The sequence below is a fragment of the Sapajus apella genome, unplaced genomic scaffold, assembly GCF_009761245.1.
Source record: "Sapajus apella isolate SASKATOON/1434 unplaced genomic scaffold, GSC_monkey_1.0 scaffold23, whole genome shotgun sequence".
Classification (NCBI taxonomy): Eukaryota; Metazoa; Chordata; class Mammalia; order Primates; family Cebidae; genus Sapajus; species Sapajus apella.
Genome location: NW_022436963.1, coordinates 11,164,489 through 11,181,942, shown reverse-complemented (window position 1 = coordinate 11,181,942; position 17,454 = coordinate 11,164,489). Strand labels below are relative to the sequence as shown.

General features: G+C 38.4%; 1 protein-coding gene across 10 annotated transcripts in view; it reads left to right on the top strand.

Annotated features, from left to right (window-relative positions):
• The window catches only part of FHIT (fragile histidine triad diadenosine triphosphatase), a 1,501,749-nt gene that overhangs the window by 1,360,024 nt on the left and 124,271 nt on the right, over positions 1–17,454 (top strand). The gene's annotated exons all lie outside the window — the stretch shown is intronic.

Here is a 17,454-nt window from a genome sequence, read left to right as displayed (position 1 = left end):
GGCAGCCTTGATGGTATAGGAATTGCTCTGGAGATTACAGAGGATGAAAGAATTAGGCCTCCCTTCTAAATGAACAGTGTGCAAAATGGGTTCTTTTTTCTCTTTCATATAATTTCGGAAAAATGGATTCTTTTTCATATAATTCCACTTTTAGGCAGACGTGGTTGTCTGTATGCTCCCTCTGCCTTCTTCCCTACACAGAAAAGCCTTGCTTGTTAGAGGGCCACGTGTGCAGAGAGTGGGTAATGCATGTGTGAGGGCAGGGCATGAACACCAGTTCATGAGAAAAAAGAACCTGCAAGTCATGTTAACCTGCCCAGAGCCATTTGATATAGGGCTGCAGATTGTATATGAGATCAGCCATAGTGGGATAGATATGCTGTAGGAACAAACAGCCCCAATATTCCAACAATACAATACAACATATTTCTAGCTTATGCTGTATTAGTCCGTTTTCATGCTGCTGATAAAGACATAGCCAAAACGGGGGGGAAAAAAAGAGGTTTAATTGGACGTACAGTTCCACACGGCTGGGAGTCCTCAGAATCATGGTGGAAGGCAGAAGGCAGTTTTTACAATGGTGGTGGCAAGAGAAAATGAGGAAGAAGCAAAAGCAGAAACCCCTGATAAACCCATCAGATTTTGTGAGACTTATTCACTATCACGAGAATAGCACAGAAAGACCAGTCCCCATGATTTAATATCCTCTCCCTGGGTCCCTCCCATAGCATGTGGGAATTCTGGGAGATACAACTCAAGTTGAGATTTGGGTGAGGACACAGCCAAACCATATCATGTGCCTTTTGTGGGTTGGCTTCATTTTAGGAATAGAGGCCCATCACTGTCTGCCATCTGGGATCTTGCTGGTTATCATGGCAGAGAGAAAAGAATATGGTAAATTGTGCACGAATTCCTAAAGGCTTCTACCTATAATGGGATCATTTCTGTTTTCATTCATTAGCCACAGCAAGCCACATGGTCACATATAATTTCAAGAAAGCAGGGAAGGGCAAACTTTTCATTCAACAGGAAGAAGAAAAGCTAGAAATATTAGCATATGGCTCTTAAAACTACCTCAGGCACCTTGCCAGTGGGTGAGCAGGAGCTGAATTCCAACTACACTCCTTTGATTAAGCAGTGAGCTCTGCCTCAGAGCTTCCTTTGCCTAGAAGAAGGAGCACCTTTTTTTCTCCTTTGTAAGAAGGTACCTCAGAAGAACAGACCCTCAGCTATGTAATCCATTTTGCCTGCTGGATGATGGTTATAATCTTAATTCATTCACTTATTTTTGTATTCAGAAGTTTTGAATGAGTTCCTCCTATGAGCTAGATACAGGGAGTAGAGCTGTGAATAATCATGCATGGTCTCTGGCCTCCCTGAGTTTATGGTCTCTCAGGGAAGACAGATAATGAAAAGGAAATAATTACAGATGTGATGAATGCTAATGGAAGGAGATATGGAGGATGCTATAGGATCATATGCAGCAAGTAAGTTACCCATCGCAGGCATTGTTCCTTCTTATGAAGCATTGTGACTTTCTCCTTCCGGGATAACCAACGGTTTTGAGTCCTTTAAGCAGATAATTAGACCAAGGCACAGATCATTTAGAGGACTTATTCTTTGAGACATTGATGATGAGCACTGGTGTAAGGAGTGACATGCATCTCAAACAGGTCCTGAAATGTCCATTAGATGTCCAGTAAGACGATCCTAGGGTGGCTTGGGCTGAGAGGGAGTGGGTAACTGCATTGGCATGGAGTCAAGCATTGGTCCAGGTTTCTAAAGACCTCGCCTTAAAAGGGCCCTGTTACAGATGCTGTCAGTGTGCTGCCCGTATTCCTTGGACAGGACTGTTTCTCTGCACATTGACTCCTGGCTTCCATCTTTAAATACTATGGCATTCTGGCTGTTGTCTTTTTCAAGTCATTGGTGTCTACTCCATATGTGTGCAGTGCAAACTAGCCTGAAACTGCTAGGAATTTAATCCCGCAGCCCACATCCAACCCCACCACCCCTTGATAGCCGTTGTCAGCAATGACTAATGGAAGTTGGTAAGTACCCAGGCTCTCTTGCTTTTGTGGAGGAATAACTGTGAAATGTATCTACAGTGTTTCCCAGTGAAATTGATTCCCTCTTGTACACAGCAATCACCTACATAATAACACGTTTTCTTCCCTTCTGATCTTGCTTCCTTACTCTACTAGTGGTGATTTCTGGGATTATCTTCTAAATCACTACTTGCCTTCAAAGTCTTGTCTTTAAGGTTTGCTTTAGAGGAACCCAGCCTAAGAAAAGTATGTTTAAATACCCAACCAATAATCCCCAGAATGGGGGCCTGTGAAACCTTCTCTGTCTGCTCTTCTACAAATGGAATGCTAAGAAAAAAGGTGACATTTGACATAGATAACTCAGAAAAATAGCAAGTGAGTCTTGCTGGATGGCCATTGGTCCTTAGCTGGCTGATTGCCATTATGATTGTTGATATGGTTTGGCTGTGTTCCTACCCAAATCTCATCTTAAATTACAGCTCCTACAATCCCCATGTGTCCTGGAATGGATCCAGTGGGAGGTAATGAAGTCATCGTGGTGGGTTTTACCCATGCTGTTCTCATGATAGTGAATAAATCTCACAAGATCTGATGATTTTATAATGGACAGCTCCCCTGCACATGCCCTCTTGCCTGCCACCATGTAAGATGTGCCTTTGCTTCCCCTTTGCCTTCTGTCATGATTTTGAGGCCTCCCCAGCCATGTGGAGCTGTGAGTTCATTAAACCTCTTTTTTTTTTTTTAATAAATCCCCCAGTCTTGAGTATTTCTTCATGACAGTATAATAATGAAATAATACAATTTTGCTTTCAAAAATACTGGCAGGGTGCACTGTAGTGTCAATTGCAGGGTTTATTTTTTTTTCCCCAAAGGCATCTTGTGATAATTTAGCATTTTTTGTTCATATTTATCATGACTAGTACTAATTATATCACGTAATTGTTTGGGAGAAGAAACACTTTAACACAAAACAAAGGCCATAGAAAATATATTTGACTATTTTGGTTTTTTTTTTTTTCTTCTGAGTACTATGTTTCATGTTCTTCTAGTTCATAATTTCTTTATCAGCTGTATTGTTTACTATTTAACTTTTTGGCATAAAAATATATTGATTAGAGAAAGAAATTAAAGTCTAATTTATGAAAATAGACTTCTTCTACTCAAGGAAATTCATGTGGTGCTATTTGGAAAAGATGAATGTGGTTTTCAGTAGAGTATCTGCATAAATTGTGATTGATTTGCAATTCATCACCTGCCTTTCTTGCTCCTCCTCAGTGCAGAGGCCTTATCTGTGCATTATCAAGGAGGGAATATTTTTAGTTAGTGATTATTTGGCAGGAGTGCTAATAATGATGGGGGAAATTAAAAAAAAAAAAAAAAACTTCCAAACTGGTAGTTTCTGCATTTTTCAAAAATAGCACCCTGGAAGTTTGCACTGAGCCCTTCTGTCTTTCAGATGTTGCCATCTTTAAATGATATCTGAAAATAACTGTTTCTCTGTGAGTTTGTGGCCCCCATGGGTTTGGCCTTGAGCTTCAGAGAATGACAGTAAGGCACAGAAATATTGCCAGTGCTGGCTATTCCACAGCCTCCCAATCAGTATAACTGATGTCTTGATCTTCCTCATCCTCATCATCTTTGTACATGGTGTTGACGTCCATGTTTGCCATGGAATGGATCATCTTGTATTTTAGCTGTCTTTGACATAGATTGCACTGCCCCTGTATACCACCACCCACGCTTCCTCATCTCTACGTGCTTGTGCTTGCCTCACTTCTGCTAAGAGTCTGTTCTCATCCTGCCAGCTAGCCAAGCTGTACTTCAACTTTCCGCTCAGTGTCACATCCTCCACAAAGCTCTGTCCATCAGTCCCCACTTTCTCCATCTTTTCTTCAAGCCCAGACACGAGGCAGCCCACTGTAGTAGGGAAAAAAGAGATCTTTGGGGTCCTGTGGTCCAGTCTGGGCTCTGCCATTTACTAGCTGGGGGATCATGGATCGTTACTGGATTTTCATATCTTGCTCTTTCAATGCTTAATTCCTACCTCTTGGTTCAGAGAAGGAGCTTGGGGAATGTAAATGCTCTCTTTCCTTCTATTTTCTGAAGTTTTCTCACACCTTCTCTGACACTCTGGTGGCTCCTTTTTATCCTGTTCTACCCTATATTCAAACTATTTATGTAGATGTTTTATCTCACTTTTCATAATAAACTCAAACATACTGATCCACACTGACTGCCCTGTGCTCACCGGGTACCTGTTCTCCAATCAGTCTCACACTTTTCATTAATCAAACTAACAAACAAGGTAAACAAATAAATACGTATGTCATACGGGTGTTGATGAAGAATGTGGATGTTATTGGTGGTGATTTGGAATAAGGAAAGAATTATGTTACACATAACACTTTAAAATTTATTCAGCTTTTCTCCGACATCCTTTTCCTGCAAGTTCCATTCACTATGGCAACTGTTTGCTTGTTTGCAAGTACTCTCTCAGTATCTAGCAATAAGTTTTTCTCCTTGCACATCTGGTCACCCCTTCTCCCCTTCTCCCCTTCTTTATATTGAATCTCCTTTTCCATTTTGTAAGTAAGTTAGCTGTCATTCTCATTTGCATTCCTGATCATCAGTTCTTCCCAACAAAGGGTCTTCTCAGAAAACAAAGAAGGATTCTACCCATGTATAACATAATTTTCCCATGAAACTTATGCTATTTTCTTCTTTTCAGAGCTCAGAACTTTTAGTATTTTTTTTGTTAATTTTGAAGCTGTTTCAAACCTACAGAAGAGTAGCAAGAACTGTGGTATCCTTTCATCCCGATTATCCACCTTTTAACATTTTAATTTTCTTTCATTCAGAGAGATCAATATATACACATTCCCTTTCAGATATGATGCTCCATCACTCTTTAGGTGGTTGTTCACTTTCTCAAAACAAGAGTACTCTTCTCGTTACTATTATAAAAACCCTTCCAGTTAGGAATCAGCACAGAAACTACTACCATTCAATCCGCAGGCCCCATTCACATTTTGCCAACTGTCTCAACGATGACATTTTCGTTTTTTGGTCCAGGATGCTATACAGAAACATATGTTACATTTAATTATTATTTTTCATCACTCTCCTCCAATCTGTGTTTTTTTTTTTTTTAGATAGAGTCTCCCTTTGTCACCCAGGCTGAAGTACAGTGTCATAATCTCAGCTCACTGCAACCTCCCCCTACCAGGTTCTAAGCAATTCTCCTGCCTCAGCCTCTGGAGTAGCTGAGATTACAGGTTCGTGCACCAGTACTCCCGGCTAATTTTTTGTATTTTTAGAAGAGATGGGTTTCGCCATGTTGGCCAGGCTGGTCTCAAACTCCTGACCGCAGGTGATCTACCTGCCTTGGCCTCCCAAAGTGCTGGGATTACAAACATGAGCTACCATGCCCATCCTGGAATGACTTTTATCCTTTCCCTGCCTTAAAGAGTGTAGGTCTTTTTCTCCTGTAGGATGACCCTCTCTTTGGAGGGGATCCAATGTTTCTTCAGGATTAGACTACAGCTCCAATGTTTCCAATGTTTCTTCAGGATTACAAGTGCATGCCATCATGGGAGGAATTCCACAGAAGCGCTGATGAGCTTTTCTCAGCCTATCACATCAGAAGGCAACGACGCTGATCATATCCCCACTTGATCGCCTGGTCTAGTTGGTGCTTGCCACATCTCCCCCTCATTCTTTGAGCATTTCTTTACATTCTGATACAAAAAAAGATCCTCCAGGATCATCTTATACTTTCCCTCTCCAGACTTGAAACCAGCCAGTTTTCCAAGCAGATCTGGTTTCTGTCCATGGAGAATGATTTCAGAAATTAAGATCTGGGTGCTTAGCATGCTTATTGTTCCTGTGATGTCAGTGCTTTGAGACCAAATCAACACAGAGCTAGGAAATATGTACATATAAGCCACACAAATACACATTTATTATTTCCATATTTGTGTATATGTATGTGTTTACACATAAGCTCCATGAATTTGTATCAGTATTTTCAATTCAAATCCAAGTCTTTTCCCCCTCCCACATTTATAAATACCTTCTCTGGCAGAAAGAAATTTGGTTCCAATTATCCTCAATATATATACGCATTTGTTCAATATTAGCCTTACTTACCTATTACTTCTGTACCCCTCATCCTCTGCTCTGCTTCCTCTGACACTAGAAACACCACTGCCCCAATCCATGCAACACCCCTTTCCCCACATTGCCCTGTGTCTTCAGCTGCAGAGGAGGCAGCCATCACCACCGACCTCCACAAGACACCCCTCACTCTCACCACCTGCCTCCTCAGATGCTGTCATCTATCTCCAAGGAAGAAAGGTAAAAGAAAATGGGAAGACGGAGGAAGATCACCATTTATGCCTTTTCGTTGATAGATGATGTGGGACACTCCCATACGCCTTTCACAACACATTCACACATATGTTGAATAAGAAAACCTTTCTTTGCCATCTACTCACTCTCTCTTACTCTCTCTGCATGACTCACCTGTTTCCAAGGCTGTCTAAACGTAGTTGAAGACAGAAATCATTTAGTAATATTCAGCTAAGCCAACTGGACATAAAGCTGAGACTCCAATTGGGGGAACTGGAAGCTCTGGGCAGTGGTGTAGGGGGACCAGCAGGTGGCGCCCGTAGGCTCAACTTTAAACCTTTCTGTATCCAGGCTTGCTCACTACCCTCTTTCACCATCTGGTTTTTCTCTATCAGAGCTCTTTAAAAATATGTTAGCTAGGCCGGGCGCGGTGGCTCACGCCTGTAATCCCAGCACTTTGGGAGGCCGAGGCCGGTGGATCACGAGGTCAAGAGATCGAGACCATCCTGGTCAACATGGTGAAACCCCGTCTCTACTAAAAATACAAAAAATCAGCTGGGCATGGTGGTGCGTGCCTGTAATCCCAGCTACTCCGGAGGCTGAGGCAGGAGAATTGCCTGAACCCAGGAGGCGGAGGTTGCGGTGAGCTGAGATCGTGCCATTGCACTCCAGCCTGGGTAACAAGAGCAAAACTCCGTCTCAAAAACAAACAAACAAAAAAAAAAAAAAACAAAAATAAAAATATGTTAGCATTCACACTTCCCAGTGTCGCTGTAGACATAAATGTTGAAAAATGCATTCTTGTTTTCCTTCCCAAGGTACCAACAGTACAAAGAAAAGCAAAAAGCCCCTAGGGATGTAAAAAAAAAAAAAAAAAAAAAAGAAAACAAGCATTTTGCACAGCATAGTCGTAAGTGATGTCACTCCGCAATCTTGAACAGGAATGGCGTTTTCGACACTCAGAGGACAAACTGACTCTTGAATCTTTGATAAGTCTCCCTGTCTAATCGATATGTAAGCTTCTCTAGGGAAAAATAAAGTGGAACAGCATATCTTCCCCACTGTTTTATCAGGCCAGCAGAGTCCCCAAGCCTTATAAATTTCTGCCTCTAACCATTTCTCCCAAGTTGAAAACTCTCAATCATTTTATTTTTCTCAGGTTGTTTCTTTGTATAAATAATCTTGTCCTATGAAAATATGAAAGAGATTGTTGGCAACATCTTTGATAACCTAATGGAATAAAGCTATAAGCCCTGGCTAAGGTAAATCATCATAAATCTTCTATGTCAGGAACATGGTGAAGAGTTGCAGGTGGGCAGGGAAGTGGCCAGAATGCTTTAAAAAAAAAAAAAATATATCCTGACCTGGTGTCTGGGGCAGAGTGGAGAGAGTTGCAGTGACATATCTGATCTCATTAGTGCTTAAGGTTCCTCATACAGAGATGGAGAAATGACAGTGTATCACTCATTCCTGCCCTTTGAAGCCTTTCCATTAGAAATGCTGCAATTTAATCTCACATGCCACAAATCAAACCCCAACTTGAAAACTGCTTCCCCTGAAAAGGTGAATACATCCCATGCCTTGCCGACATACGGAAGAAACTCCATTGCCCCTCCAGGAAAATGCTGTGTCCCCGATAGCAGCTGGTAATATCAACTCCACGTTTGAAAGGCCCGTACGCATCCGTATTCTGAGACTGCGATTGTTGTATTAGCATGACTTTTTGCAAATTATGTGACTTTGGGTGAGTAGCTGAAATGCCACTTGACTCAGTTTCTTTACACACTAATTGAGAATAATAATCTCCACCATTCAGGGTGGTTGTGGGGATTAAAGGAGAGATTTTTTTTAAAGAGTACTCAGCCAGAGAACTAAGTACTTGATAAATAGAAGCTGTAACCTACTATTGCTTATTATTACTTCCAGACACTGAGCTAAGGGCTTTGTATCATTTACTTTCTTAATTCCCACAGAATTAGATAGATATCATGAAAAACCATTTTGCAAAGGAGGAAACTGAGTCTTAGAGAAATTAAATAGCATTCCTACATCATACAGCTAGAACAATGGTGCATTCCAAAGCTAATGCAATCTTTCTTTAATGTTACACTGTTACTTGTGCATTGAAAATAGAATTTGTTATGGCTTACAATTGAGTGCACTACTAAGAAGAATGGTATGCATCTATATTCATTTGTGAGATGAGGCTGTAATTTTCCTGTCTTGTAATGTTTATGGCTGGTCCTAGTAACAGGGTTATATTAACTTATAGAATTCATGGGGAATAACCTCTTTTTCTCTGTTATATGGAAGAGTTTGCATAAAATTGGAATGATGTCTTCCTTGAACAATTGGGAAAATTTGCCTGTAAAGTCACCTGGTGTGATGTTTTCTTTGCAAAAAAAATTTTAACAATTACCTCAATTGATTTAATAGCCATAGGTCTATATAAGCTTTTTGTTATTTCTTGGGTCCATTATGGTTAGTTATAAATTTTTAGGCATTTATATATTTCATCTAAATTTTAAAAAATTTTGACAGATAGTTGACAATAGTCATTTATTATTTTAGTTGTAATAAATATTCATTCTTTCATTCAAAACATGTTCTTTTAATTGGTAATTTCAAAGGTTTCTCTAGTTAATTGTTTTATCAAAGGATCTACTTTTGACCTTTTTTTAATCTTCTCTAGAAAATATTTTCTGTTTTTATCAATTTGTGCTCATATTGATTGTGGTTTTTCTTTTGCTAAATATGAACTTATTTTGTTCAGTTTTTACATATTTAAGATTGACACTTAGCTTATTAACTTTGAGGCTATCTTCTGTTATAAGTCTAGATTTTAATATGTAGCATTTCATTATTATTCAGTTGTAGGTAACTTTTAATTTCTTCATAATAAAATATCAAGTGAGGGAAAATAAGATTGTGAGAATAACATAAGGTGAAATAAGGATGGGATCCTTTTTATAAAATTTAAAACAGTTTAGATTATAAAGCATTTTAGGACCAATTATACATGCAATAAAACCATGTAAGAAGAAAGATGAACCTGGGACTTGGGAATATATCAACCTTGGAGACAAGAAGATAAATGGGAGAGGATGAGATGGGTAGATGGGGGTCATTGTGAAGGTCAAAGCTCTTGGTTTTTATGTAGCATTCATGGGTGCTTATTGCATTTAAAAAAATAACTTACCAACTAATATCAGGAAAATTTTTATAATTAACATTGGCACATTCATACCATGTACAAGCCCATTTTAACACTCACTGTGTCCTCAAAAGAACACTGAGAGGGGAAAACATTGTTTAATGTTACTGCTATGGTAGATACAAATACTGACCGCAATGAGTATTGAATCAAACTGCTTCAGAGGCCACAAACATGATCACTGGTTATGAGTTTTGGAAAGGCAAATCAAAGTCTTCTTAGTAATCAGGTCTGTGGTTACATGAGGTAGAGAACTTCCTGTCAGTGGAAGAATTCCAGTAGAGACCATTTTCTCCTTCCAGGGATGTGCCGTTGGATAAAGCTGCCTGAGCTTCTTAGCCTCCTATTAATACCAAAGGCCACCGGGCAGTCTGGCTCTTTTCTGTCTGCTCACTTAATGAGAAAGTTATTTAGGGAGTGAGCCTAGTATGGCAATAATATGGGCTCTAGAGTTTACTGGACCTCAGTTCAAATCCCAGATCTACCAATTACCAGCTTTGTGCATGTGAAAAACAGTTCTTACTCCCCAGACCTCAGTTTCTTCAAGTATAAAAACATAAAATTGTGAGGATTAAATAAAATAAGCTTTGGATTCTGCCCTGCACTGTACTTGGACTAGAGGAGAGTTCTCTGCCGTGTGAGAGAGAGGGAAACCAGATTTGCTAAATATATGATGCCAGCACCTGGATTCCCTATGACAATGAGTTCTGACACTTCATAAGGCAAAATAATGACCTAAGTGATGATTGGGATGCCCAGTGGAAAGTCAGATGGGAAACTGACCTCGTTGCCTTCGCGTCCCTGTTCTTTAGAACATGCAACATGAGCACAATAGAGAAGTTTTCTCTGCTGAGCTTCAATTATTTATCAGACGTATTTGTGTTCAGTGACACGTGTGGCAGATATAAATCCATGGGTTCTTCCCCCTAGAATGCCTCCGGGCAAGTTATACAGCAGGGACCCTTTAAAGCATCAGCGTTGAAGAGCAGAGATTGATTTCCTTCCCAGGCTTTTTCTTTCTTGCACCTTAGGCTTCTCGAGATTTCCTTGCAGTGCAGGGCTAATGACTTTTGATACCAATCGATGCAAACCTAATTAATTTACTTCACAATTTTTATGTACTCAAAATACCCAGTGGTTCAAATGATTTGTTGTTTTGTTTGTTTTTGTTTCTTTAGAAGTCTGTTCTTTGTTTTTTGTTTTTTCACGTAGTCTAATTAACTCCTCATGACTTTATCTAATGGTGAGATTGGAATTGTAGCCGAAGTGTATATTGCAATGCAGGAGCACTGAGATTCTATGACTTCCATGCTTTTTAACTGCTGAGTCTTCATGACAGGAACTCTAGAGTCTCAAGTATAATTTTATTTTGATACTTTATGGAAATTAGCTGGCTCATTTTAACTGTCTTGGGAATTTCCAATATGGCATGAGATGGAAAATGTCTGTCTGCGTGTCCCTGTATCTCTGTGCCTGTGTATGTGTCTGTCACACACACACATACACACATGCACCCACAATAGAATATGATGAAAATAAAAATTTGTGGAAATTATTCTCAATCTGGAAACTATACATTCTTTACTTCTTAATTTAAAGCATCCTTTCATGATGATATTATGGCATTAGTTCATTTAGGTTAAGCTTCCAGTTTCATATTTACAAGTATTTACAGGATATTGTATTGACTAAAGATTATACTTAGTTTTCATCATGGTATAATTTAAGTATATTATTCATAGGACTGGAAATCACATAATACTATTGAGAAAACCAGAGATCCCTCAGTGATAGAAAGTATAGGCTATGAAATTCACTGAATTTGAGTTTGAATCTTGGCTCAAGCTTACAGTGGCTAGTTTGAAATATCGATATTATTTGAGTCTCAAGTTTTTGAACTGTAAAATGAAGATCAAAATAACCTATGTGGATATTTCAAAAATAAGTGTTCAAACAACAGATACCACTATATACTTATTAGAAGAGCCCAAATCAGAGCATTGACAATACCAAATGCTAGAGAGGATGTGAAGCAACAGGAATGCTCATTCATTGCTGGTGAAAATGTGACATAGTACAGCCTCTTTGAAAGACAGTTTGGTGATTTCTTACAAAACTAAACAGTCTTACTCCATGATCCAGCAGTTGGACTCCTTGGTATGTACCCAGTGAATTGAAAACATATCCACACAAAAACCTGCACATGGATATTCATAGCAACCTTGTCCTTAATTACCAAAACATGGAAGCCACCAAGATATTCTTCAGTGAGTGAATGGATAAATACACTGTGGTATATCCAGTCAAGAGATTATGATTCAGTGCTAAAAAAAAAAAAATAGCTATCAATCCATGAAAAGACATGGAGGAAACTTAAATGCATGTTGCTAAGTGAAAGAAGCCTACCTACAGAGGCTGCATGCTCTGTGATTCTGACTATGTGGCATTCTGGGAAAGGCAAGATTATGGCGATAATAAAAAGATCAGCGGTTGCTAGGGGTTAGGAGGGAGGGAGGGATGAACAGGCAGATCACAGAGGATCTTTTAGGGCAATGAAACTGCTCTATATGATACTATAATGGTGGATACATGTTATTATACATTTATCCAAACCCTTAGAATGTACAACAACAAGAATGAACCCTAGTGTAAACTATGAACTTTGGGTGATACGTCGTTATAGGCTCACAAATTGTAATGAATGTGATAGTCTACTGGGGAGAGGCTAATAATGACGGAGGCTACATATGAGGGAGCAGAGGATATGTGGGCTATCTCTGTACCTTCCTCTCAGTTTTGCTGTAAACCTAAAACTTCTCTAAGTATAAAGTCTTTACTGTTTTAAAATGAGTATTCACACAAAAAGTGTGACACATCTTGGTGTATAGCAAGTGTGCTATAAACGCTAGCCACTTTTGACGGGGGTAATGTTACTATTTGTAAGTTTGCTCTCTTGCTCTACCCACTATCCCAAGAACAAAGCACCACCCAAGAGTTTAACAACTAAAGAGCTTGCACTGAAAGCTTGCAGCTAGTTTACTTAAGGAAATGGAATGTGACTGGGTGGAGAGCCATATGCTGGTGAACAGAACTCCACCACACCTGAAATGATTATATGTGATTTTCAGAAGTACTCAATGTAACCATTTAATTAAAATACCCAGAAAGAACTAATATCCCCCTACTGGGTGAATCATATCCCTATCTAAACTGAGACTCAAGCAATGTGTTTTAGAGCAAGATTAAAGTGTAAATTAGAATCAGTTCTACAGGTACGTGTGACTACTCTTTTTCTCTTAATTGGGACATTCTTACCAGTTTGTTTTAAAAAGACTCCAAAGTAATGTCTGATTTTCATGTTGTCAAAAGCATGTAGGAGTTTTAATCTTGCAGTTTAAAAATAATACCTCCATGAAGAAACTAACATAACAATGCATGTAGCATCATTGGGGATTAAGGTAAATTCTAGTGGGAATGGCAACTTGTGATAGTGATACTCTGTACAGTTTGGGGCAAGACACTCAGCTCTGTTGAGAACATGAATTAATGTAATATGCCTGATTTGGGGGTGAAATGAGCTTTGCTACAGTGATTAAGGACAAAACCAAGTATTGCATAGGTTGGGTGTGTATCAAGTGATAATTGAATAGGCTTGGCCAGACCTGGGTTTGAAGCTCAAGTCTACCACTCATTAGCTGTTTAATTTCAGGCAAGTTATTAGTTTTACACACTTTGCTTTCTTCTCTGTTAAATTGAGATAAACGCAGGTCCCTTGTATGGAAGTTGTAAGGATCAAGTACAATAATGGATATGAAATATTTAGCAGAGGTCTGACACAGAAGAATTGTGCTGTATATTTCTAATCTTAACATTTTCTGTTAAATACTACATTTTACCTGACATTTAACCAGTAAGTAATGAGCCATCAAAGTTCTAGTTAATCAATAATGAATGAGCCCTGATAATTTTTGAGCTATGAGGATTACTGCCACTCTCCTACCACCATCATCATCAACTTTAGATTCCACATATGAGACCATCAGCTGACTGGACTCCTCAGCCAAGGTGACCTTGTTAGAAGATCCAGGAGGAGCCATTAGGTCCTGGATCAGAATATCACAGCTTTATCATCAGTGTCCAGATCCAAAACAGAGAAGACCTGCTCCTCTTACTGATTTTTGTTTACCAACCCCTTGTGAACAGTGAGACTGGAAGACAGAAGTAGTAAATATCATTGGCCATAATCTAGGCTATTTCCTTGGAGGGGAGCTTTGGTGACATCAGAGCGGATTAGAACATACAGTCAGGCCTTTAGGATGCCAGGATCACCACCTCTACCTCCCCCTGCACAGTAGTATCCTTTTTGTTGCCTTACCAACACGTTTACAAATGCAGAAAGACTTTTGTTTTGTGGCAAGTCACACCTGCAAGGTGCCTTTCTCAGGCATGTGTGAGTCCTTCAGTCATTGTTCCCAGTGTCAGTGATGAATGCAGGAGCTGTGAGGAGAGGTGACTCATTTTTAATTGATATCTTAAATAAACTTCCTTGGGGTGGCCATGTGTTCTGTCCCTAATCTCTCTGGTTAGAGAGCTTGAGCTTGTATTGGCTCATTAACTCTAATAGCTTGACCTTAGCTTCTCTTCTGTGTGTGATATACCAGCTTTCACTTCTTCAGTGTAATTTAAGTGCAGGGATATACCTGAATTTTTTTATTGGCGGGCTCAGGTTTTTCAGGGTTACTCTGAGTCCAGGTTTCATTTTAATGAGATGATGTCGGAAAGCAACATAGGATTCCGTTACCTCTAAGAGAGGTACGGAAAGCTTTTTGTCCAACATAGTACTTATGCAGTGGCAAATTACAAATTAAAGTAGACATTGGTAAAGAGCTAAAGTTTTCAGTTCAAAAAGTTGCTGGGGAATATTGATAATTAAAACATTTGCCTACTGATAATGAAAGTTGACAGTTTCTTCCTGCTTAGTTTTTAAATCCAGCATCTTTACTTTTCGTAATTTATGTGGAAATAATGAATGTTTTGTGTTAAGACCTTCTCTCTCCAGGGAACAGGGCTTCACCTTTCTAATTTTTATTGAATTAACTACTGGCATGCAGGGAATTTCATGTTGGCATTTGGTCCTAGCAAATCAGTTCAAAACACATTGAAAAAATATATACCTAATTAAAATTGTATGGAAAATAACCCCAATGTGTGTTACTTTTAGGTTATTAGTATATATAGTTGTGTATCTATTATTTATTTTAAAGAACTAAAGTTAAAGGTATTATAGCTTCTGTGTAGCTCAGCATATACCTTATAATATTTTTTATTTTGTCCAAAATTAAATTATGCTTTTTCCGTCACTGTAGAAACAATGCATACCTCTTTCTATAAGCTACTCTTATAATATATCTGATTATTTAAGAATAACTCATATTTATTTCTGGAAACATCACTAATCTTACTTCTAGAGAAGTAAGAAATTTTAGATAGTTCGTCATTAATTGGTAAACAACTAAAACATGTCTCTTGTTTCATGTCTTCTATATAGTCCCTCAGGTACATGCTGTTGGAAGTGCTGGGATTACAGGTGTGAGCCACTGTACCTGGCTGAGAATCTTATTTCTAAACAAACAACTATACACATTAGCTTGAATGGAATTTGCCTATGAAGTGATGTGAACCTGACCTCATATAGGAGAGTACTGTCCTAAATAGAATTTGCATGACGACAGGATTTATTCCCTTTAGAATCATGTGATATTTGAACGAACAGAAATATAAAAACAAAGAATGACAGATACAGCTGAATACTCAAGAGTGAAAAATGAGAGACAGGGACTCTGAAATGGGATCTTTTTATCCAAGTGTTTTATTGTTACTGGGCATGGAAGGAAGTGTCTGAAATGTTGCTATTCTGGTAGAGATTTACAATGGCATTTATATGGCACCATATTTGGAGAGGTCACTCAGGCAATCTAAGTGCCAGCAAGTTGAATGGCATTTATTATTGGATAATAACAAGGCTGAAGACCTTAGAATATGCTTACCTTCCCATTGCATTACCTAATTTTTCTAATATATCCTTAAATGGAAGTACTTTGGGAATTTCAGAAGGAAAGTATTGAGTGTCAACACCAAGGAATCTTTTTTTGTCTTTATTTTATAATTTCCAAGAGCTCTAATATTTTAGAAGATACAGATATTACTGAAATTGCTCAAAAATCCCCAGGGCTATTAAAGGTCTGTGATGTCTTTTTATCTTTTTGGCATTTTCTCTCTATGAATATAGATATATTAAAACTGATGGGAAGATTTTGTAAAGATTGTAGAGTATGAAGCTTGAGAAATCTGTATCTCCATATAGATAAAAATTGCATTGGTAAAATCTGTCTGATGTAGCTCTTTTGGAACCCTGGAGTCAATTGAAGGCCTGAATAGTCCAGGGGTAGGGACATAAATTGTGATTAATTTCAGTCAATTTCAGTTCTTAGCACAGTAGCAAGTATCCATTCCCCATCCCTCAGCCCTATGGCAGGCAGCTGTGAATGTATTCCTGGTGCAATTTGCACATGGCTTGTGGAAGCCAAGGTAGGCAAAAAAGATTCTATCCTTCAAATATTGGGAATCTATGTTCTGATTACTGCTTTCAATCACAGAGGTGCAAAATAGAAGTAGTAGCCATTACTTTTGTACATTCTTCCTCAGTAGCTGAAGTGACTCCCAGGAAATTTAAAGGGCTGATACTTTTTTCTCATCCCTTAAATTTTCTTCTTTACCTTTTGGGGAGCGAGATATTAACTAGACATTCAAAAGCAACCACTTATGTGGGAGAATTTAGATAGTTACTGTGCACGTTCCAGTCAAGGCACAGCCTAAGAAAAGACCTGAAGTTTACACCTCAGACTGATCCTTGCTATAGAGTTGGCCTACAACATTCAAAAACATGAACACAAAAACCAGCAACCCTAGCAAAAGGGGAGAATCTGATTTCCAGAACTGCCACATTATTTTAGTCCAGTTTTCAACGAAAATAAAATTATAAGGCATACAAAGAAACAGCATTAAATATTAAATAGTAAGCATTAATGGGGAAAATAAATAAACCAGTGGACATAATGATGGATCCATTAGACAAAGACTTAAACTACCTGACTTAGAGATGATCAGAAAAACTAAAGGAATATGTGGGAAAAGTCAAGAAAATAATGTTTGACAGAAAGGGCAATATCAATAAAGAGATAGTGATGCAAAGAAGCTGAAAAGAAATTATAGAGCTGAAAATATAATGACTAACATGAGAAATTCACTAGAACTCAAGGCAAATTTTGAGGCAGAAAAAAGAATTAATGAACTTAAAGACAGGTCAATTAAAATTATTATGTCTGATGAACAGAGAGAAAAAAAGTTGAAGAAAAGTGAACAGAGCCTAAGGGACCTGTGATACACCACCAAGTGACCAACATATGCATTGTGAGAGCCCCACAAGAACAAGAGGAAGAGAGAAAGGAGCAGAGAGATTATTTGAAGAAATAATAAATGAAAACTTCCTAAATTTGTTGAATGACATGGATATGAATATCCACAAAGCACAACAAAATGCAGATAGTGTGAATCTGAAAGACCCATACCAAAACACATTATAAATAAAACTATTGAAAGCCACAGACAAAGAGTTTTGAAAGCAGCAGAAGAGAAAAGATTTGTCATGCACTAGGGATCCTTATTAAGATTATCAGCAGATTTTTCATTAGAAACTTTAGAGGCCAGAAGGCTCATATATTCAAAATAGTAAAAGAAAAAAAAAAAAAAAAAAAAAAAAAAAAAAAAAAAAAAAAAAAAAAA